At 43.1% G+C, this 21680-nt stretch overlaps 1 protein-coding gene across 2 annotated transcripts in view; it reads left to right on the forward strand.

The window, feature by feature from the left end:
• The window catches only part of HDLBP (high density lipoprotein binding protein), a 69066-nt gene that overhangs the window by 8110 nt on the left and 39276 nt on the right, over positions 1–21680 (forward strand). The window contains exon 2 of one of the 2 annotated variants that reach the window (XM_060015780.1): positions 6877–6949. The exons of the other annotated variant lie outside the window; for it this stretch is intronic. The gene's annotated coding sequence lies outside the window, so the exon portion shown is untranslated. The remainder of the gene's footprint in view (positions 1–6876; positions 6950–21680) is intronic. 2 annotated transcript variants of the gene reach the window in all.

The raw sequence follows: 21680 nt of genomic DNA on the forward strand, positions 1-21680 counted from the left end.
GGATGAACAGACAGGACAGTGTTGATTCTGGACTCTTGTCTTTCCTGCCTCTTGGTGAATTACCATGGGCTGCTGCAAGCCAGAGCAGCTTTCTAGGCTCTGAGGGGTGTGCTGGACACAGAAATAAGGCAGTCTGCAGGCCACATCTCAACCTGTTGCTCTTGTGTTCTTCAACCACCGTTGACTCTGGCCTTCACAGATGGTTTTGTAGTTCAGCTTTCTCCAGAGGCTTGGATGTGCTTGGCCGGCACGTTGCTGAGATCCGGAAGCATGCTGAGCACGGGCCTTCTTTGTGGCAGTGCAGCTTGGTACCGTGGGGCTCACCGATGCTTGGGAAGCCAAGTGTCCTCCTGCCTGTTTTCTATGCTGTCTCACCTTTATCGGCATGATTCCTTTCTCTAAGCTTCTAGCATCTTGTCTTGGGGCGTGGGTTGAGCTGGCCTCGCTCTGCTGGCTGAGGGAGAACTCTGCGTAGCAGTCCCAGCTCTGTCCACGGGCAGGATACACTGTCTTCCCAGCTGTAAGGTCATTAACGGCACTTAAGCTTCTAGACACAGTGCAGGCTGGACCAGTGCTACTGCTGTTGGTTTCTTTCTGGAGGAAGGAAATACCTTTGGCCAGAGGCAGTTCAGTGTGCAGCGTTATCTCTGTTGCATAACCTGTTGTGCCCTTCCAGGGAAGTTCTGTGCACCACCCGTTAGGCCTGTGCATCGCTTGGCCTGGGTGACTGGAGTTAAGTGAAAGGGGACTGGGAGGGCGGGCGCTGTGAGTCAGGAATCTCTTGGACTAACGAGGGTCAGGCGCCAGGGAGCGTAGTGCCGAGCTCCCTGCCCCTCGTCATCCTACAGACCTCTGGGTGGATGGTTCCTGGGGGAGGGAAAGCAGTCTTCATGCTGGTGCCTTGGTAGCAACGGCCTGCATGGCAACTGCTCTGGCCTCTTAGGAGGTTTCCATCAGGAGGCTCTGGAGAGAGCTGCGCTCCTGAGGAGGTTACCACAGCAGACAGCCTTGGGGGAAATGGAAGCTGGCGAACACGCCCTGACCGCCGGGCCCCTCAGGACCAGCAGAGGCCAGAGGGAAAGAGAAAGCCGTGCAACTGTAGAGTTAGAAGAAATAATTTTTGAAAGGATGTCGTGTATTTGGCATGTTTTGCTGTTTTTGAAATTCTGGTTGAGGTGAGTGACTTGTTGAGAAGTGGCTCTGCCTCTCAGGGCTCCCTTCTCAGTATACAGGGTGTGGTTTCTCATTCCTTGATATACAGAGTTGAAAGTTTTCGTCCTTGTTTTAACTTTTTCTTTAGAAATTAAAAAAGAGTAATAAAAGAGGAAAGGATGGCTCTGTGTGATCATTCCTGTCTTTCTGATGTACCATTCTGACAGTTATGAACCGTGTTAACTCTAACTTGGTGGTGTCCTGTAACTTATAAATAGAAGGCTTTGAGGTGTCTGGGTGGGACTTTAAATTCACTTCTCCCTCACTTGAGATGGTGCACTGACTCCTGGACATAGGGTGTTAGGTGATGACAGGTCAGGTGCGAACAAAATCAAGGATGATGCGTTATCCTAATCGGTTTTATTTTGTATGTTACTGTTCATTTCACTTTTATGTGACATGCTTTCTAATTTTATTAATACTTAGCTCATTTATAAATACCTTTCAGATGGAATTACTGAATTATATTGACTGTTTTGACTTTTTCTCATAAGTGTAAGATTAGTTAGGTGTTCTTATAGCACTGGCTTAAATCTGTGTGTGTGAGATCAATTTGAAGAATACAGTTTTTTTCTGTAGAAACAAGGCTTCCGTTTTGATACATTTGCTTTTGCTTGGAGCTGACTCTCCTGCCCCTGAGACCAAAGTGCTGTATTGCCTTTGTCGCCAGAGCAGTGAGCTCAGCAGTGCTGTCAGGCGGCCTGTGCCCAGGGCCCCTTGGCTCCTAAGCTCAGCTTGGCGGCCTCTGGGGCGTCCAGACCAGGTGACCCATCAGGCTTGCTGCCGTTTGGAGCTATCCCTTAATTTCACAGGTGCTGGAGATGATCACTGTGTGCCCTTGAGATTGGGTTAAGTGTAGCTCTTTTCTGAAAGACTGGGCAGGGAGGAAACGATGGTGTTACTGGGAAAGGCAACACTCTCTTTTTGATCTTTGAAAACACGGGTTGGCTTTCCTTTGACCCGTGAGACATGCCTTTGCTTTTGGAGCAGCGTCGCGTGACATCCTCATCTTCTCATCCTTGGTTGCTTGGGGCTTCAGGTATGCCTACCTGCCAGAGATGCCGCTGAGTTGGAGGTTTACACACACCTCCAGCCCTTGATTTCTTCTGGATGGTTCCACACTGTGTGGGTAGTGTTAGGACCAAATCTTCAAGGAAGAAATGGCATGTGAAGGATTCAGTGGTGATCTGTGGGAATTTCCATAAAATCTCACAGGATTGTATAGTAATTAGGTTTTTGGTGTCAGTTGGTATATGGCTTTATTGAAGGTGTATGATTTTGGTTTTAGGCTATTTAGAACTTACTGGATATGCATTAGAAGGCTTCTTATAGGACTGTTTTAATTCACAAAGGTAGCTTTGCTTGTCTTGTTATCTCCTCACCCCAGTCCTGAAGTGGTAGGGGTATGTGAGGGTTTTTCTCTCTTTTAAGCCGTTGTGCTTTTTTTGGTTTTTTTTGCGGTACGCGGGCCTCCCACCGCTGTGGCCTCTCCCGCCGCGGAGCAACAGGCTCCGGACGCGCAGGCCCAGCGGCCATGGCCCACAGGTGCAGCCGCCCCGCGGCATGTGGGATCCTCCTGGACCGGGGCACGAACCCATGTCCCCTGCATCGGCAGGCGGACTCTCAACCACTGCGCCACCAGGGAAACCCTAAGCCGTTGTTGATTGAGTGGTCAGTCTCTTTGCCCAGCCTAAATATCGCTCCCCTCTCTTTGGGCCACGGTCCCTTACGTGGCATGGCTGGCTCCAGCTGCTGGTGTCTCTGAGTTTTGCTTCTTGCCCAGAGAACAGTCTGTGATTGGTGGCTAGCTCAGATGGGCACGTCCCTTGTGCTCCTTCTGCTTGTGGTGTCTGAAAAGCTCTCGGAGCACCTCTGCTCTCCCGCAGGCCTCCTTCCTCCTCTGCAGGAGCCGGCGGGGAGTCCCGCTGTGGACCCTGACGTCATTTGGGGTGTGCTGCTCAGCATGTTGACGTGGTGCTGTCAGCAGCTTTCTTGACACTGTCTGATGGTTTAAAATTCTGCTTTTGGACTTCCCTGATGGTCCAGTGGTTAAGACTCCATGCTTCCACTGCAGGGGGCACGGGTTTGATCCTTGGTTGGGGAAGTTCCACATGCACATAGATAAGTAAACAGATAAATAGGTAAGTGAATAGATAAGTAAGTTAATAGATAAATAGACATTAATAGATAGTTAAATAGGTAGTTAAATAGATAAATCACAAATAAGAAAATTTTAAAAAATTTAAAAAAATAAAATAAAAATCTGCTTTCATGAACTTTGAAAAAATGATGTGTAACAGGCTTTAGTGTCATCACAATATTATAAAATTTAGGTAAAACTTTGTTATGCTCCATAAAATGTGAGTGAGAAGTGCCCTGCTGTGAATAGGTGAACTCATAGTCAGATATACATTATTAAACTTGGGTTTGACTTGGAGTTGGATGGTCACTGTCATTTGCCACCCCCTCCTACCTCAATGTGTTTATTTCCAAGTTAAGGCATTTATTTTTTCTAATTACAAAACTAGTACTCTCCTCTATTTTAAAAAAAATGTTTTTTAACTCTCATACTTTAAGAGCAGTTTCAAGTATGGTACAAAACACTTTTTTCTGAACCACCTGCAAGTAACTTGGGGACATGAAACCTCATCACCCTTGGCTATTTCAGTGTGTTTCCTGCAAACAAGATGCTTAGTACAACCGCTCACACACATGAATACTTTGCTACCTTCAGACCAGTTCACGCCTCACCAGAAAGACCCAGTTCACAGCCCTGTGTTGACACTCCTTGTCAGGTCTCTAGTCTCTCCTACACTGGAGCATTTGCCCCATCTTACCTTGACTCTCCTCACCTTGACACTTGTTGACCACAAGCAGTTAGTTTGCAGAGTGTCCCTCAGAGTGGGTTTGTCTGTTTCCTTTTGATTCGATTCAGGTTTTGCATCTTCAGCTGGAATAGCACAGAAGGAGTGCTGGGTTCTTCTCTTGGCATTGTATCAGATGGTGCGCGATTTCGATTTGTCCTGTTACCAGTGGTGCCCGCTTGGCTCACTTGATAAAGGTGGTGTCTGCCAGGCTTCTCCACTGAAGTCTTTGTGATTAATAAGTATACTGTGGGGGGAGGTGCTTTTGAAACTAAGTATGTGTTCCTATCAGACTTTCGATTTGCTCATTTATATCAGTGCAGGCTAAGAGCTTCCCATTTTATTCAGTTGGCTGTCATCTTTTATTATCGTTATTTATTTTGATGTTCGTATTTTCCCATGTTTGGCCAGTGGGAGCCCCTTAAAGCCAGCTGCTGTGTCCTGGCTTGGATAAGTCCCCATTATTCATTTAATACTTCTTGCTTTCTGGTACAGCAAGGTACTGTGGGCTCTTCATGTACAATGCTTTCCTGCCCCAGACCTGAAATCAGCCTTTTCTTTGAGGAGGCCCGGTTCCATTTTACGACCGTTGGTACTCAGAGAAGCAGAATGCGGGCACCAGTTGGGCTGTTGTTGGGGTGTTAATGCGCTCAGGCCCTCTTAGTGGACAGAGATGGAGTGTGTGTGTGGGGGTGTGTGTGCACATACATGTACACATGCACACACACAGATATACAGATGCCTGTGTATTTACAACACGTTTCTTTTTACATCTCTGTATGTTGAAAGGCACGAGTTCATTTCAGAACCTCGGTTTCTATCTAATACCACAGGGTTCATTCCAGTCTTTCCCTTTCTGAATTGGTAGCTCCCTTTTCCAACAGTGACAATCCTAGGTGCCAGTGTCCCTTATATATTTACTTATTTGATTAGTCACTGTGTGTGTTCCCAGTCTCCTGTTGCTGCCCCCTCTTCTGCACAGGTGCCCTCTGCTCTCTTCATCTCACTCAGCCTCTGATACCCTAGGTATGTGGACACCCCGTTTTGTGGAACTCATATCCCAGTTTCTAGAAATAAAGTTCTGTGCACTGTCTTTTTGCCCTTTCGAGGCTGTTACCTGAGCCATCGCTTCATTGTTGGTGATGCCTGCTGTATGGTATCGATGCGTCACTGTGTAGTTAGTTACCACTATCTCACTGGTGCACAGTTGTGTTTTTCCAGTTCTTTGCATGTCACTATGCTTCTATGAGCCTTCTTATACCTATTATGCCTATGCCTTCTGTGTTCTTGTGCAGGTACTTCTGGAGAGTAGGTTCTTTGGAGTGTTATCACTGAATTGGATTATGGGTATGTCGATTATTTGTGGGTTTTTAAAAAATTAGTTAATTTTATTTATTTTTGGCTGTGTTGGGTCTTCGTTGCTGTGCGCCGGCTTTCTCTAGTTGCAGCGAGCAGGGGCTACTCTTCGTTGCGGTGTGCAGGCTTCTCATTGCAGTGGCTTCTCTTGTTGCAGAGCACAGGCTCTAGGTGGGCGGGCTTCAGTGGTTGTGGCTCATGGGCTCAGTAGTTGTGGCTCATGGGCTGTAGAGCACAGGCTCAGTAGTTGTGGCACACGGGCTTAGTTGCTCCACGGCATGTGGGATCTTCCCGAACCAGGGCTCAAACCTGTGTCCCTTGCGTTGGCAGGCAAATTCTTAACCACTGCACCACCAGGGAAGCCCGATTATTTGTGTTCTTAAATTGCATTCTAATGTTACCCATTCTCAACGATAGAGAAGCCAATTTTCCTCACCATTTCAAAATCTGCATCACTTCTGTTCATCTTTGTAGATCTCATAGTATAAGGGCAGAATGAAGATGAACACACCTGTTCATGGGTTTATGTGCCGTATGTCTTAGTTTTCCATGAACTGTGTGTTGATAGGTCCTAGTCTATTCAGATGTTTCCCAACCAGAGAAAAACTCTGTTTGTGTCCTAACTTCTATATGGTAGCCTTTACTGTACAAAATTCTTAAGCTCTAATAGGGTCAAATGAGTCAGTATCTTCCTTGGTGATGTCTACAGTCTGTGTTATCAGTAGGCCTTTGCACCCTCAAATCATAGGTTTTTCTCCCCAGTCTTCGAGTTCCTCAAGGCTTGATTTTTTATGGCCAGATCTCTAATCCAGCTGAAATTTTATTTTGGTGTATGGTGTGAGGTAGGGATCAACCTTTATATTTTTCCCAAAATGGATTGCAAATGGGCCCAGCGCTGTTTACTGCCTAGTCTATCCTTCCTTGCTGATTTGAAATGGCACTTGTTTCAAATGCTAAACTCATAGGTACACATGAGTTTTTCTTTTTCCTTAGCAAAAACCACCAAGTACTAATTACTGTTGCTTTATGGTGTGCTTTACTTAACTTCAGGTTGAATGGTTTTTCTTTTTCCCCCTTTTTTTCTTTTTTCCAAATAACCTAGAACAATTTTATTTTTAGGTGAATTTGGGAATCTTTTTTACAGTGTATATATTGAAAAACAAAACCTACGGGGACGTTGTGTTAAGTTTCCTAGGGCTGTGAAAAATTGCCACAAATTTAGTAGCTTAAAACAACACCAATTTATTCTCTCACAGTTCTGGAGCTAGAAATCTAAAATCTGGCAGGGCCACGCGCCTTCTGGGGGCTTTAGGGGAGAAACTGTCCTTTGCCCCTTCCAGCTTCTGGTGGCTGCTCCCATTTTCTTTGGCTTGTGTGTTCCAGTGTCTGCCTCCACCTTCATATAAGCTTTCTCCTCTGTGTTGTCTCTTTGCCTCTCTTTCAGAATGACACTTGTAATGGACCCATCCAGATAATCCAGGGTAATCTTTAAGCACTTCTGGAAAGACTTTTTCCAGGTAAGGTAACATTTAAATTCCAAATATCAGGACCTGATGTCTTGAGTGGCCATTGTTTAGCCTACCGCTGATGTTATTTGGCATTTCCTTGAGGGTGTAGATGAACTTGCGGGGGCGGGGGCACGGAAACAGACATCTCTGTGATGAGTGTCCTGGATGATGAAACTGCTCCATGACTGAGGCATCTAGTGTGTGTGTTGTTTTGCTAACACTGAATTTCCCTTCAGTTTTCCTAGCTTTTCATTATAGTAGAGGGGTTTTCTAGACAGATGGTCATCTGCAAATAGTGGCATTTGTGTGTTAGCTTAATTATTTCTTCTTAGATTGTGTGTTTGACAGTCTGTGACCGCAGTAGACATCTTTGCTGTTTCGTTACTTACTTTAATAGGATAATTTTGGCCTTTCACTAATTGAGATACATTTTACTTCTGGGAAATACTCTTCGTATTGCCATTTCCTTCTATTCCTGAAGTTACATTCCATGGGAAGCAAGGAATAGATGCTTGAATTTCATCAGTCAGACGGATGTGTTTAAATGGCCATCTGTCAGTCATGTATATATGTTTTTTGTCCTCCTTGGAGCTATAAATGTGAGATGTACACGTTACCTAATATTGAATCCTTACTGCATCCCTAGAACAGACCTACTTAGTCACAGTGCCTTATTCTCTAAATTTAGAGTGGATTTACTGTGCTGGTGTTTTGTTTAAAATTTTATATGTTTGTAAACTCTTTTGTAGTTGATAATCTCTTTTCTCTGCAGCACCCACTCATTGTTTTGGGGAGGCAAAGCAGTGCCCTAATTTTCCTCTGGGGAGCTCCCCTTTTTACCATGTACAAGCCATGTGTTTTGGTTGAAATGGCCCAGCTGCATGGGTGGACCCTGATTGGCTGTAGCTAATAGACATATTCCATCCCCTTGGCCCCTTGACTATAGTTATTGGTCCTCTGATGGGCTCAGAACCCAATTGATGCCGGTGAGATACAAAAGTAATTCATGGGGCAAAGAAGCTCCTACTTCCTTGGGAACTACCAGAAGATATAATTACTGCCATTTATAACACTTCTTATTTCAGTACCAGGCAAGGATAATATTATATCATTGTGCACTTGTATTCTTTGTGTGCTCTTTCCTTGTCTTTATCAGACTTGAAAGAGTTAATTGCTCTTTAATTTATTTTTTCAGAGAAACTGATTCTGGTTTTGATTGACCACACCAGCTGTATTTTGTTAGTTTTTGTTTTCTATTTCACCGGTTCTTCGTTTATTTATTCCATGTACTTTCTTTGATTTTCTCTTTCCATCTTGATTTGAATGCTGATTAGCTCATTTATGTTCATTTCTTCTTATAATAAAATTTACAAGTTTGATTCATCCTCAGAGTATAGCTTTGGTAGCATCCTGTATGCCCTGATAAGTAGTGATCTTTGATCTTTTTCTTTTTTTACACCTTTTTGTTAGGAAAACCTTCAAACATATCCCAAAATAGGAGAGAATATTGATATTTCATATACCTGTCACCCAACTTTAAGAGTTGTCAGCATTTTGCCATTTTTATTTTATCTTTCCTTGCTTGTTCCGCACTTGTCATACTTTTAATTTTGAGTTTGAGTATTTTAAAGCAAATATCACATTTCATGTCACTTGTAAATACTTTAGCATGTATCTTCAGCAGATGAGGGCTTTAAAGAAATTTTACCTAGCAAAATTAACTATATTTTGTTAGTATCATCCAGTATCTATTCTGTGTTCACTTTTCTCCAAATGTCATAAAATACGTCTTTACACTTGGTTTGTTTGAGTCAAAGAAAACCCAAAGAAAGTGTCCACACTGCATTAAAAATCTAAACAATTTTAAAATCTGTAACAATCCCTTTTCTTGTTTATGAAAGCAGCGGGGCCATTTGTGCTGGGAGTTTTCCCACATTCTGCATTTGGTTGCTTGTATTGTTGTGGTGGCATGTGGTATATTCCTCTGATCCTCATACTTTCTGTAAACTGGTAGCTAGGTTTAGATGCTTAATTGGTTTGGGGGGTGGTTATTTGTTTTGGGTTTGGGGTTTTTTGTTTGTTTGTTTTGGCAAAGCTGGTGTAGGGAGGGTGTCAAGAACACATCATAGATTGTGCTGTGTACTTCATTTTGCATTATACCAGGAGGCGTAATGTCTGGCTGTCTTTCTCTTCGTTATGTTACAAGTGATCAATGAATGAAGTGTCTGAAGGCTGATTCTGTCCCTCATTATAAAGTTTTTTATCAACCAGTTATCTAAGGGGCTTAATAGCCATTTTGCTTATATTCACTGTTTCATTGGTGTGTTAGTTTCCTATTGCTGGTGTAACAAATTACCACACACTTGGCTGAAACCAGTCTCACTGGGGTTAAGTCAAGGTGTCAGCAGGGCTTCCTTCTGGAAGCTTTAGGGGAGAATCCATTTCTTGCCTTTCCCAGCTTCTTGAAGCCGCCTGCATTCCTTGCGGCCCTTTCCTCCATCTTTAAAGCACATGATTTTAAGGATACTTACTACATTTAGGTCCCACCTGTATAATCCAAGATAATCTTCCCATCACAATATTCTTAACTTTAACTCTTATTCATTTGTAATATTCACAGGTTCCAGGACTGAGTACCTGGCTATCTGTTTCTACATTTATTTGTTGGCATTTTTACATGAAGAAGGTTTCCCTGATCAATTCTGGTTACTCTAAAATACAATTCCTCCTGAAGAGAAAGGAGAAATGATTTCTTTGCTTTATTCATATTTAGAATATGTTTGGACTAGCAACTTCCAAAGCAACAATGCATTTTTGTTGCTTTCCCCCCCTAGTATTATAAACTTGTAGATGTGCATGTAATTGTGTTTCAACCCATTGAAGCCAATTTTTGATGCTTATATTGTTCCCCCTGGTTGGCTTCTGTGTTCTTTGGACGTGACCCCGTTAGTCTGTGACTCCTTCCTTGCTCTTTGCCACAGCGAGATGTCCCATCTTGTGACCTGGACTCAGCTATTTTTCCAAGGAGCCTGGTTCCTTTTAGTGGGGAATGGTGTTGATTGCCACAGTCTGTGTGCTCAGGGTGCCCAGTGCCACTGCATTGCTTCTTGTAGCAGACAGGCCTAGGAACCGATCATGAGTATAGATATTTCCAATTCAAATAAAAATCTACATGGTTTTTGCTAATGCTGAAAATTGTCTTTTAAGGATATTAACCTTATCCTACAACATAAAATATTTTTAGCATAATAGTAACTGATGTTATTAGATTATATCCCACTTGGAATATACTGTCAAGTTACTGTGTTTTAAAGTTATGTTTTTCTCTGATGCTTGCGCCACTGTTGTGACATTGTTATTTAGGTTCATTTCAATCTTTTTTACTAAAAGTATTAAAGAAGTATAATAAACATACAGAGAACTATGCAAATCCTTAGTGAAAATTCGTTGAGCCATAAATGTTAACTGAACCCAACCATGTAAACACCATTAAGACAGAGAAGCAGGACATATTTGTTTTTAGAGTTTGTTCTTCTCTGATATATGTGGTTCTAAAGGCAGAGGGACTCAGTGGTATATTCAGATGAGTTGCGTCCATCCCTGTCCCTCCTCCCTTTTCTTCTCCCAGTGTTGCCTCCCATTGTTTCTTCTTGCAAATACGAGCAGACATAGGTACACTGGTGTTTCCGACACTTTCTTGGAGTTAGGTAGCTTACTCTGCACCTCCTGCCTCCTTCGCCGTTTCTCACTAACCTTCTCCCTAGAGACCATGCGTAACAGTGCATGGAGATCTTGCCATGCATGCCTCTTAGGCCGCCTGTTATTTTGTTGCATGGACATAGCATGGTTTATCCAGTCAGTCTCCTCCTTAGGGAATTTGTGGTTACTTCCAGACTTCATCAGCTTTTTATTTCTCAGTTTTTCTGCTCTTGCATTTCCACAATTCTTTCTTCACACAGTAGCTAGAGTTCATCCCAAGAGGGTGCTTCGTGTCTGCTTGGAGTTGGCCTCTGTGCGTTCACCTTAGTCTGGCACCACCATGCTGATGAGGGCCCTGCTGCCCACCTGCTTCCCATCCTTGGCTCCCTGTGGAGCCAGAGCTAGGTTGTCTTTCTCTTCCTCCCCTCTTTGGTTGTTACCGGTTTTCTAGTAGGAGGGTTAACAGTTTTTTCGTGCCCTGTCCAGCGTTCTCTGTTGACAGATGAAACCTCTAAGGTCCTGCACCCCAGATGCTCTTACAGCATGGTGGTCTACCCTGAGTCCTGGATCTCAGGTGTTTGACTCAGGACAGAGATTAAATATCTCTGCTTTGGTCCGTACCTTGTATTTTGTTTCGTTTTTGTTTAATGCTTAAATTTTTAAATTTATTTATTTATTTATTTGGCTGTGCCGGGTCTTAGTTGTGGCACTCGGGGGATCTTCCTTGTCGCGTGCGGAATCTTCATTGTGGTGTGTGGGATCTTTAGTTGTGGCGTGTGAACTCTTAGTTGAGGCATGCATGTAGGATCAAGTTCCCTGACCAGGGATCAAACCCGGCCCCCCTGCATTGGGGGCATGGAGACTTAACCACTGGACCACCAGGGAAGTCCCTGTACATTGTACTTTGTATTACTGTGCCTTTATGTTGAATTAGTTCTTTGAGGGGTTGGGGACAGCTGTATCATTAAGGGTTTCTAGGAAGTCTTTAAATCCCAAAGTGAGGGATTTAAAGGGATTTAAATTGGGAGACTCAGAAAGGTAATACTGGAAGAGATGATGGAATCCCATCTCCTCGTCTGACAAATGAGGAAACAGGTCAGTTGAAGATGTGTGATGTGCCCAGTGTCACCAGGCAGACGGCACTTGAGTGCCCACGGAGGCTTAACACCCTGCAGAGGAGAAAGTCCGAAGACTTGATGTTTCTGATGTTTGTTTCTTCCTTTGTAGAAAAGCATTTCATTTCTATTTGGACAGGACTTGTTCTAATTCTTAAGTATCCACCCATAGCTTTAGCTAGCTTTGTATCCATTGCAAAGTTTTTTATAAACACGAGCTAAAAGCTCATTCTAGCTCATGGAACTTTTCTGTGTAAATTGTAGGAAGAAAAAACACCTTCAAGTATATTGCCCTAGGTCAAACTTGGAATTATTTTGTTTCTTGTAGTTTAATTGTAGGACTGAGGGGGAGAGCCAGCCAGAGCCCTCCTCCGTGGCCGTTCCATCCCGTCCTTCTCTTCCCAGAAGCGCCCTCCAGGTTGAGGCAGGAGGGTGGGCCTCCAAGCCTGTGTGTGGAGGCGCTGCTCTGAAGCATGGTGTTCAGAGACCTCACGATGCACTTCCCTAGAAGCAGTGGTTGGTTTCTTTAAGGACACAAAGACGTGTCGAGGCGGAGACCTAAGGAGTCATCCAATCCAGAGGGTCACCTAGTGGGGAGCACGTCGCCGGCTGGGAAGTGCTCCGCCTAGGTTTCCAGGGCGCAGATCCAGCGAGGTGTGCTCCCTCGGGGACCTTTGTCTTTGTGCTGAGGTGAAAGGTGTCTGTACTCGTTCCTAGTTGTGCTGTTAGCTGCTGGCAGAGATTGGCCTTCTGTGCTGCCCTCCAGACACTTAGAGACAGCTCGCAGGTGCCTTCCGATTCCCAAGGGCTTTAATGGGTTAACGGAAAGCCTCATCCTCCACGAAGAAATTCACCACAAAAAAGCTCACTTCAGACTTCTTGCTGGTAACATGGTCTAATAAAACAGAAAAGAAAATCCTGTGACTCAGGCTTCCACTCATTTAGAGTAGCTAGTGCCACGTAATAGCACCTTTGTTTCCCTCCAAGGGGAAGTATCTTTCTTGAAAAAGCGAGGCGCGTCGTATAATACAGCTTCTCCCCCCCCACTCCCCATGTACACTCTTGTGAACACTTAGCATATGTCCATGCATAATTTCTGTACCTGTTAAAACACACTTTTTTTGGTAAGTGGTATATGAAATATATGCTTTGATGTGTGCTCACCTACCAACTTAACAGTAAAATTGCTGACTTTTCGAGTCAGTAAGTGCAGCCCCCGTCCTTCACCCTGTGGCCCTGACACTTCTCAGTACCCGACTCTGTGCTCCTGTTCTTTCTCCTCTTCACAGAACTCTGTGTCCTCAGTGGCCTGAGTGTCCTTCCAGAGTTATTTTTGCATAGACAAACGTGTTTCTCTAACACCACGGGTTACGTATTGGTATAACATAGAGCTGCCCCTTTATTGACACGGATACTGGGTATGTGGTGTAGTTGGGGACGTTTGCTCATTCACCAATCATTTGATGCAGGGCTGTGTGTACTTGAGTGTCTGCTGACCGTATCCTACGTAATCTCTTCTTGCATAAACCAAGCTCATATAATACGTCATCTAGGACATTCACCATCAGATCAAGAATTTAAGACACTTAATAAAGCAGTTAGAACACAGGATTCCTTGAGGGTTTTAAGATTTTTTTTCACCTGACATTTTTTTTTTAAAGCAAACTGGCTTTGTTGAGAATTTCAATGTGGTAAACTTAGTGTTCACAGAAACATTTCTCTTCACTTTTATTTCCTTATTTTTAATTAATTAATTTATTTTTGGCTGCGTTGGGTCTTAGTTGCTGCGCGGGCTTTCTCTCCTTGGCATTGAGCTGGGGCTACTCTTCATTGGGGTGCGTGGGCTTCTCATTGCGGTGGCCTCTCGTTGCAGAGCACGGGCTCTAGGCGAGCGGGCTTCAGTAGCTGTGGCTCGCGGGCTTCAGTAGCTGTGGCTCGCGGGCTTCAGTAGCTGTGGCTCGCGGGCTTCAGTAGTTGTGGCTCGCGAGCTGTAGGGCACAGGCTCAGTAGTTGTGGTGCACAGGCTTAGTTGCTCCGCGGTATGTGGGATCTTCCCGGACCAGGGATCGAACCTGTGTCCCCTGCACTGGCAGGCAGATTCTTAACCACTGCGCCACCAGGGAAGCCCAAAATTTGTATTTTAAATTACAATGTGTAATCAGATTGCTCCTCAGAAAGGTCACTCAGTTATTCTTCTTCCAGCCACACCAGTATGCTCACACCATTTCTGTCCTCATACTTTATTTTTGCCAATTTGAGAGGTGAAAGAGTCTCATCCTACCTTCAAATCTATTTTTTTTGTACAAATTAAATGTTTCCTGCATTTGCATGGAAGATTTTTGTATCTTTTGCCGTTTTTTTTTTTAATGGGTTGTTAGAGTGCTTGGAAATACTGTAAACTACACTTGGCCACTTCTTTCTCAGATCTTTGAGACTATACCCTCTACCATGTGCCCCTGGGTGTTTGTGGTAGAGGAGATACTTTCGTGACTAAGACAAGTACCCATTTTGTATTTTTTCCCCTACTCTAAATTTATTCATTATAAACAGGAGATTTGTAAAAAATGACTTGAGGGCTTCCCTGGTGGCGCAGTGGTTGAGAGTCCGCCTGCCGATGCAGGGGACACGGGTTCATGCCCCGGTCTGGGAAGATCCCACATGCCACAGAGCGGCTGGGCCCGTGAGCCATGGCCGCTGAGCCTGCGCGTCCGGAGCCTGTGCTCCGCAACGGGAGAGGCCACAGCAGTGAGAGGCCCGCGTACCACAAAAAAAAAAAAAAAAAAAAAATGACTTGAGATTTTCTTCCTTTAAGACTGTTTTATAAAGTTTATTAATAAAAACTTTTTGTCAGGTTACATTCCTTTCTGCCTTGATTTGGAAAACCGACTATAGCACTGCTGTTCAATAAGAGCTTCATGTATAATTAAAAATTTTCTGGTTTCCATCTTTAAAATGTAAAAAGAAACAAGTGAAATTTAAGTTTGATAATATATTGTTTAACGTAATCCAAGATGTTATCACTTCCACATGTAATCAACATAAAATCATTAATAAGATGTTTTACATTGTGTTTGTTGTACTAAGCCTTCAAAACCCGTGTGTATTTTAGCCTTACGGTCTATATCAGTTCTAACTAGCCAGGTCTCGAGTGTCTATAGACACACATCGCCAGGACGTATTGGCCAGCATGGCTCTATAGAGTGGTTTCATTTCATTTCTGTGGAAATCCATTCACTTACTCTTTTGAACCTAACCTTTGTCCCATCTGCTTTTTAAAAAGAGTTATAAGGTGTATTTATCTGACACTTGTTCTTGATTTAGGCTCTAAATAAATATTATTCTTTACTCATCTGTGGAAAGATATTGCTGATTATTTCAGTATTTGTAAAATTAACGTGCTAGAGTATTCATTTAGTGGAACGTGGCGATGTGTTGTTCATTTAGTGGAATTAAACACTAATATCCCCAAACAGTGGGATACCTACTGTAGAGCAGACTATCTTCCTTGATCTTTTTAACAATTTACAAAGCCCTCAGAAGTTGATAGAGGTGGGAAATGTAGAAAGTCAGAGCATAAGCAACCAGCCCGGGTGACCCAAGTAGTATCTGGCAAGATTCTGAACGTAGGTGTCCTGACGACAGGTGTGGTGTTAATTACACAGTCTCTTCGCACTAGAGAAACCTGTCATGACTTAGCTAAAACTTAGTTGTTACCTATTTTCACGTTATGGAGAAATACATGTCATTGAAGAAAATTCTAAGTTACCCTTTCTGTCACTTCCTGAAAAGAAGTGACGCTGATAGAATTAGTGGAGAAAGAATCAAGCCAGGTAAAGGAAAACATGGACCACAGGTATTTGTTTCGCTCTCGTCTGAACTTGTACTACTATATTTGGGGGGAACAAAGCTGCTGAGTTGAACATACATATGGTAATAAACACTATCTCTGAGCCAAAGAAAGGAACCTAGTTTTTAGGTGTTCAGTATTCGAATGCACTACCAGTCAACGTGGGTCGACACTACAGTTTATATTTATAGCTACATATAAATAAGCTTAATCACAGAAGGAGTTTACTAGTATATTTCAGCTATCAAGAAGGATGAAGGGGCTTCCCTGGTGGCGCAGTGGTTGAGAGTCCGCCTGCTGATGCAGGGGACGCAGGCTTGTGTCCCCGGTCCGCGGAGCGGCTGGGCCCGTGAGCCACGGCCGCTGAGCCTGCGCGTCCGGAGCCTGTGCTCCGCAACGGGAGAGGCCACAACGGTGAGAGGCCCGCGTACCGCAAAAAAAAAAAAAGGATGAAGGCATACTCTTTGCCCAAACCTGAGCACCACACAGTGTGGGAGAGCAAACTGTGCTCCACACCCCCGCCCTTAGCACCAGTCTCCCACAGGGTGGCAGGACTGCCGAGGGAGTATCAGACCTGAGCACTCCCACAGCCCCAGCGATGCCCCCTGACCCCCATCAACGTGACCCTGCTTGGAGGGGTTCCTGTCAGGTAGGTAGGTAAAGCACAGAGGGTAAGTAGCCTAGGTTACGCACCTCAGTTTGTCTGTCCATGTTCATTGACAGATTGTTTACAGTTGTTGGCTGTGATGTGGTTCTTGTATGTGCTCCTGTAGCATATATCTAGAAGTGAGGGGGTTCGCTCACAGTATTTGCATCTCAAGCCTTAACTGGCCTTGTGAGTGGTGTGAGGTAAGGACTTAGGTTTCTCTTATGTAAATAATCAGTTTTCCCGGAGGCATTGATTGTGTAGTCCATGCAGGAGGTCACCTCTAATGAGTCTGTCTGATATGTCCACATCTGGGCTTTCTCACCTGCTCCTGCACAAGCACACACTGCCTGAATTACTGCAGCTGAAAATCTTGGATTGGGGAGGGCACATCCTCCCCACCTTGTTTTCCTCAGCGTTGTCTGTGGCCCTTGATCTTCTGTATAAAAGTTGTTGTATACATATAAATTAAATATTTTGTATAGATGTATATAGAAATATTGTATAAATGAAAATTGTATAAAATCTGGTTATAAAATTATACACACATGTGCATGCCTCTCTTGGGATTTAAGTTGCATTTGCATTGAATTTCTAGTCTAAGAGAATTGCAGTCTGTATGATTAAGTCTTCCTATATAGGTGAACGTGGCATTTCTCCACTTATTTTGGTCTTTCCTGTATTTTGACAAAGGTTTTTACAATACTCTCCATAAATTCTACTTTCCCATTAATTTATTTCTAATAGTTGCTGGTGTTCTGGAACATAATTGATTTTGCGTTCTGGTCTTGTTTCCAAAAAACCTACGAACTCTTTAGTTAGTTCTAATAGTGCATTTATAGGTTCTCCTGGATCTTGTACTTGGACAGTTATATTGTCTGTGAACGCTGGCAGTTTGTTTGTTTGTTTGTTTGCAGTACGCGGGCCTCTCACTGCTGTGGCCTCACCCGTTGCGGAGCACACGCGCAGGCTCAGCGGCCATGGCTCACGGGCCCAGCCGCTTCGCGGCATGTGGGATCCTCCCGAACCGGGGCACGAACCCGTGTCCCCTGCATCGGCAGGCGGACTCTCAACCACTGCGCCACCAGGGAAGCCCACGCTGGCAGTTTTGTTTCCAATCCTCATACGTTCCATTTTCCTGCCTTACTGCCCTGGTTAGAATCTCTAGTGTAGGTTTGAATAGAAAATGCTCAGTGCAACCAGCCTTCCTCATGATCCCAATATGAATGCTTCTAATGAGGACTCTTGGTAGGTGCCCATCATGGAGTTAGGGAATGTGTCCTTGTATTCCTGTTTTATCAGGAATGGGTAATCTATATCATGTTCTTCATTTGAATGTTTTTGAGATGATCAGATCTTCTTGTTCCAGCGCTAATAATGTGGTGAATTACTTTATTTTTCTGATATTGTACCACCTTGCATAACTGGATTAAACTTGACTTTATCATTATATATTACGTATTTGTTTTTACATCTCTGGATCAGTTTGCTAGATTATTTTAGGCTTTTGCTTTTAAGTACCTAGATGAAATTCACATATTCTTTTCCCCTGCTACCCTTGTCTGGGAGGTATTAAATTTCCCTGGCTTTAAGTGAGTTGGGAAGACAGTCTCTTGGGGCTTCCTTACAAAACCATCTGGGCCTGCCTTTTTGTTGTGATTTTTATATTTGTTTCTTCAAATATTGGAGAGTGTTGGTTATTTAAACTTTCCATTTCTAACAGACTCAGTTTGGGTAACTTACTTTTCTAGAAATTGCCTATTTCATCTAAGTTTTTGATAATACTTTTCTCAGTAGAATTCTTGTATGATGTTTCAAAGTCTCTATTTTAGTTATAGTTTTTGACCCACTTTGAATTCTTAGTATTGCCTATTTTTACCTATTCTCTTTTTTTATTGATCATTTCTGCCAGAGATATAACTAGTCTTTTTAGATTTAGCTCAGTTTATTTTCTGTGGTATATGTCTTTTACTTCATTGATTTCTTATCTTTATTTCTATTTTCTTTAGTTTTATTCTGTGGCTTTTCTAATTTTAGAAGAGGGTGACTAGCTAATTTTTACATTTTCCTCTTCACTAATATGATGACTAAGATTATAGATTTGTCCCAAGTAACACTCTGGCTTCATTCTACAAGTTTGGATATATAACTGCTTTATTCTAAATATTTTCAGATTTCTTCTTTGACCCATGAGTTATTTAGGAGCAAGTTTTAAACTTTCCAGGATTTTTTAAATTTTAACTTGACTTCTAATTAATTGTGTTATGATCACAGAATGTTTATTAATTTTTTGTCATTTGTTGGAAAAAAATTGGGGGGGGGGGGCCTTAGCTCCTGACCAGTTTTTGTAAAAGTTCAATGTACACTTGAAAAGAATGTGCTTTCTAATCACTGGGCAAAGGATTATATAAGTCCAGTAAAGTAGGTTTTAATTGCTTTGCTTTAATATTCTGTGCATTTTTCATCTCCGTCATCTATGTTACCGAGAGTTGAGTCAGTCTTGCCCTGTAATCTTGGCTATAGCAATTTCTAGTAACCTTCAGTTTTTATTGATACATTTTGTAGCTACATTATTAGATACTGTACATACATGATCAGAGTTGACTGAATTTTTTATTCTTGACCTTCTTTGTTCTTAGCAATGCTTCTTATCCTGCAGTCTATTTTATCGGAAAATAATATAGATAGCCCAGCTTTAATTTGGTTAGTAGTTGTCTGGAGTACTTTTTCTATCCCTTTACTTTCAATGTCTATGTCCTCATGGTTTGGGATTCTTAAATAGCTTATAGCTGGATTTTGTAACTGGCTAGTTAGTGTATTAACATTAGATTATTGCCACATTGGGATTCATTTCTTCCATTGTATTTTGTGCTTTATTTGCCTTTTAAATTGCTTCTCTTTTACTTCTCTTGCTTCCTATTTTCTTTTTTTCTCTTTTATTTAATAATTAATAATACAGGGCTTCCCTGGTGGCGCAGTGGTTGAGAGTCCGCCTGCCGATGCAGGGGACACGGGTTCGTGCTCTGGTCCGGGAAGATCCCACATGCTGCGGAGCGGCTAGGCCTGTGAGCCATGGCTGCTGAGCCTGTGCGTCCGGAGCCTGTGCTCCACAATGGGAGAGGCCACAACAGTGAGAGGCCCACGTACCGCAAAAAAAAAAAAAAAAAAAAAAAAGTAATACAAAATAACATAATGAATAAGTAATAATGTATATTATATTAAATAAGATAAAGAATTCTAGGGCTTACCAGGTGGTGCATTGGTTAAGAATCCGCCTGCCAATGCAGGGGACATGTGTTCCAGCCCAAGTCTGGGAAGATCCCACATGCCGCGGAGCAACTAAGCCCGCGTGCCACAACTACTGAAGCCTGTGTGCCTAGAGCCTGTGCTCTGCAACAAGAGAAGCCACTGCAATGAGGAGCCTGTGCACTGTAACGAAGAGTAGCCCCTGCTCGCCGCAACTGAAGAAAGCCCGCGCACATCAACGAAGACCCGATGCAGCCAAAAATAAATAAATGTATTTTTTTTTAAGATAAAGAATTCTAAGTTGACAGTTAACTTTCTTCAGCGTAATTTATAGGTGTTATTTCATTGTCCTCTGGTAGGCATTGTGCTGTGACATGGTCTGCCCTCAGTCTCGTGGTATTCCTTTATAGGTAACCTGTCTTTTCTCTCTAGTTGCTTTTAAGGTCTGCTCTTGTCTTGGTCGTTTTTGAGGTTTCACTGTTCTACACCAAAACGGAGATTAAATTATCCACCTGGCCACCTGTTCTTGTCTCTTTTTAGGAGGGGAGGGAAATGTAATATCTTTACATTCTAAAATTTTCTCCATTATTTTTCCAATATTTCTTCTCTGTTCTTTTTTTTTCTTTTTAATATTTATTTGTTTGGCTGTGCTGGGTCTTACTTGCAGTACGCGGGACCTTTTAGTTGCGGCATGCGAACTCTTAGTTGTGGCATGCGTGCGGGATCTAGTTCCCTAACCAGGGATCAAACCCAGGCCCACTGCATTGGGAGCATGGAGTCTTAGCCACTGGACCACCAGGGAAGTCCCTCTTCTCTATTCTTTGTATTTGCCTCCTGTGGACTGCCTATTAGACATGTGTTGGACTTCCTCATCCTTGTATCTGAGGTTCTTAACCTCTCTAATTTGTTCCATCTCTTGATTTTTTTTTTAATTGTAAACTTTATGTCTTATGTTTCTAGTCGCTTTAAATTTTTTTTTAATAGCCTCTGATAGTTCTGTAACCTGGAGTTCTTAAGTCTAATCATCTTTCAGTCTTAGTTTTTGAACTTTGGACTTTAAGCTTCTCTACAGTGTTGGTAGATCTGTGGGTGTCCTTTGCAGCCTGGTGTGAGGTTCATTCCCTCCCAGGTGGGGTTGCTTTCTGTTTTGTTAATTTCTAGGTTTGGGCTAGGCCTTGGACAAATGGGGCTGTAGGAATTTGAGCCCTAAACCTTTACTGAACCTTAATTAAACTAGTGCATGGTTGCTAGTACTCGAGAGGGGTTTCCATCTCCCAGCACTGGCCAGTGGGGAAACGTCCTGTAGTCTCTCTATGCTAGTGGGCCAGAACCTACCTTCTGTTGAGGGTTAGTTTTTGGGGGGATCGTGGCTTTAAGTGTGTGTGAGGGGATATATCTATTCTAACCTTTTACCTTGAGGAGCCCCAAAGCTTCTCCCCTGTCCGCTTGAACACTGAAAACCCAAATGTTACATACTGATGTTCTCCTTTTGAGGCAGCCATAAGGGGTTTGCATATTATTTTGTGTGAATATTGCTGGACCCAGATATCTCAAAATTTGCCTCTGCAGACTGTTAGTTTCAATGTAGTAAAGCTTGCTGGGAAGGAAAGCCGGTTGTAACTATCAGCACAAAAGCATCCTGAGATGGTTTGTAGCACAAATTTAACATTTGATTTTATCATATCTTTTGTTAATTATATGTTGTTGTTGTTTTACAGTTTTTTAAAAAATTTATTTTTGGCTGTGTTGGGTCTTTGTTGTGGTGCGCCGGCTTCTCATTGTGGTGGCTTCTCTTGTTGCGGAGCACAGGCTCTAGGCGCGCGGGCTTCACTAGTTGCAGTGCGTGGGCTCAGTAGTTGTGGCGCACGGGCTTAGTTGCTCCGCGGCATGTGGGATCTTCCCGGACCAGGGCTCGAACCTGTGTCCGCTGCATTGGCAGGCGGATTCTTAACCACTGTGTCACCAGGGAAGCCCTAATTATATGTTTTTAACCATCTCTTTCAAGGCATCCTGTGCACCAGGTACTCTGTGAGCTTCTCCTGTGGTGACTTCCTAGCTTCCTTGGAAGTTCCTTGACAGTGGACCTGCCTACTTTTTCTGAATCCCTCCCTTCTTCCTCCCTTCTCAGACCCCTCTGTAGTGCTGAGCCCTCAAAAACAAAAAATAACAAAACGCACTTGTCGGAGT

This window comes from Delphinus delphis, chromosome 7, assembly GCF_949987515.2.
Source record: "Delphinus delphis chromosome 7, mDelDel1.2, whole genome shotgun sequence".
Classification (NCBI taxonomy): Eukaryota; Metazoa; Chordata; class Mammalia; order Artiodactyla; family Delphinidae; genus Delphinus; species Delphinus delphis.